The following is a 2657-nucleotide window of genomic DNA, read 5'->3' on the forward strand; positions in this document are numbered from 1 at the left end:
CCTAACAGTTTATTACAGATGTAAGTACAATTGGCCCTCCATATCTGCATGTTTCGCATTCATATATCCAACCAACTGCAGATTGAAAATAGTAAAAAAAAATTGTCCATACCTCAGCATGTGTAGATTTTTTTTGCATGTGATAATTCCCCCAAACAGTACAGAATAACAGCTATTTACATGGCATTTACATTTTAGTAAGTATTGTAAGCCATCTAGAGATGACAGAATTTAAAGTAGGTTGTATGTAGATTATATGAAAATATCATGTCATTTTAATGATGGACTTGGGCATCCATGGATTTTAGTATCTTCAAGAGTCCTGGGCCCAATATCCTCGAGATTCAAAGGAGAACTGGATCTCTAAATGTAAGCACTGTGTTAATCATTCCTACATCAGTAAAGATGATTTTAAATTAAGTTTCCTTAATATTTCTTTGAAAAAGCAACATTAGAAGAATGAGCTTTTTCGCAACGGGTTTGCCGCCAGAACACAGGTGTCGTGAAAACCACCGCTAAATCAAAGCCAAAATGGGAAAGGAAAAGACTCACATCAACATCGTTGTCATTGGACACGTAGATTCGGGCAAGTCTACCACTACTGGCCATCTGATCTACAAATGTGGTGGCATCGACAAAAGAACCATTGAAAAATTTGAGAAGGAAGCTGCTGAGATGGGAAAGGGCTCCTTCAAGTATGCCTGGCTGGGTCTTGGATAAACTGAAAGCTGAACGTGAGCGTGGTATCACCATTGACATCTCCCTGTGGAAATTTGAGACCAGCAAGTATTATGTGACTATCATTGATGCCCCAGGACACAGAGACTTTATCAAAAACATGATTACAGGCACATCTCAGGCTGATTGTGCTGTCCTGATTGTTGCTGCTGGTGTTGGTGAATTTGAAGCTGGTATCTCCAAGAACGGGCAGACCCGTGAGCATGCCCTTCTGGCCTACACATTGGGTGTGAAACAACTAATTGTTGGTGTTAACAAAATGGATTCCACTGAGCCACCCTACAGTCAGAAGAGATATGAGGAAATCATCAAGGAAGTCAGCACCTACATTAAGAAAATTGGCTACAACCCTGACACAGTAGCATTTGTGCCAATTTCTGGTTGGAATAGTGACAACATGTTGGAGCCAAGTGCTAATATGCCTTGGTTCAAGGGATGGAAAGTCACCAGTAAAGATGGCAGTGCCAGTGGAACCACATTGCTTGAAGCTTTAGATTGCATCCTGCCACCAACTCGTCCAACCGACAATCCTTTGCATCTGCCCCTCCAGGATGTCTACAAAATTGGTGGTATTGGTACTGTCCCTGTGGGCCGAGTGGAGACTGACTGGTGTTCTCAAGCCTGGCATGGTGGTCACCTTTGCTCCAGTCAATGTCACAACTGAAGTAAAGTCTGTTGAAATGCACCATGAAGCTCTGAGTGAAGCTCTTCTGGAGACAACGTGGGCTTCAATGTCAAGAACGTGTCTGTAAAAGATGTTCGCCGTGGCAATGTTGCTGGTGACAGCAAAAATGACCCACCAATGGAAGCAGCTGGTTTCACTGCTCAGGTGATTATCCTGGACCATCCAGGCCAAATCAGTGCTGGCTATGCTCCTGTACTGGATTGTCACACAGCTCACATTGCTTGCAAGTTTGCTGAGCTGAAAGAAAAGATTGATGGCCATTCTGGTAAGAAGCTGGAAGATGGCCCTAAATTCTTGAAATCTGGTGATGCTGCCATCGTTGACATGGTTCCAGGAAAGCCCATGTGTGTTGAGAGCTTCTCTGACTATCCTCCTCTGGGTCGTTTTGCTGTCCGTGATATGAGGCAGTCAGTTGCTGTGGGTGTCATCAAAGCAGTGGACAAGAAGGCTGCTGGAGCTGGCAAGGTCACCAAGTCTGCCCAGAAAGCTCAGAAGGCTAAATGAATATTACCCCTAATACCTGCCACCCCAGTCTTAATCAGTGGTGGAAGAATGGTCTCAGAACTGTTTGTCTCAATTGGCCATTTAAGTTTAATAGTAAAAGACTGGTTAATGATAACAATGCATCGTAAAACCTTCAGAAGGAAAGGAAAATGTTTTGTGGACCATTTTGTTTTTTGTGTGTGTGGCAGTTTTAAGTTATTAGTTTTTAAAATCAGTACTTTTTAATGGAAACAACTTGACCAAAAATCTGTCACAGAATTTTGAGACCCATTAAAACAAAGTTTAATGAGAAAAAAAAAAAAAGAAGAATGAGAGTGTTGATTTTTGGAGAAAAGAAAACACTTTTTGAGCATGAGACACACTGTGGAGGTTCAAACTTGAACCCTGATGTTTCTGCTCCAGGAGAACATCCGGAGCGGGAGACTATCAGACACGGGGAGAATATAGATGAAGGGGAAAGGAAACCCAGACACTGACATCCAAATCATGTTTTCTGAGAGTGACTCATGCCATAAAAAGTAGAACTGATTTGGGGAAGGGAGACCAGGCAGTATGGAAGCAGAGCCCTTTACCCTGCTTCATACTCATGAGGGTCCTGAATTTTATATTTTTGAATATATTCATAATCTATGTACATGAAACAAATACTTGGCCAAAAAGTCTAGATAGGACTAATAATAGCAAGTCAGTCAGTGGGAAAAGAATAAGTAAATTATAGGGATAATTATAT

At 41.8% G+C, this 2657-nt stretch overlaps 1 pseudogene; it reads left to right on the plus strand.

Moving 5' to 3' along the window:
• Positions 1-470: 470 nt before the first annotated feature.
• LOC143382152 (elongation factor 1-alpha 1 pseudogene) lies at positions 471-2236 on the plus strand (annotated as a pseudogene).
• Positions 2237-2657: the final 421 nt, after the last annotated feature.

Source organism: Callospermophilus lateralis, chromosome 16 (genome assembly GCF_048772815.1).
Source record: "Callospermophilus lateralis isolate mCalLat2 chromosome 16, mCalLat2.hap1, whole genome shotgun sequence".
Taxonomy (NCBI): Eukaryota; Metazoa; Chordata; class Mammalia; order Rodentia; family Sciuridae; genus Callospermophilus; species Callospermophilus lateralis.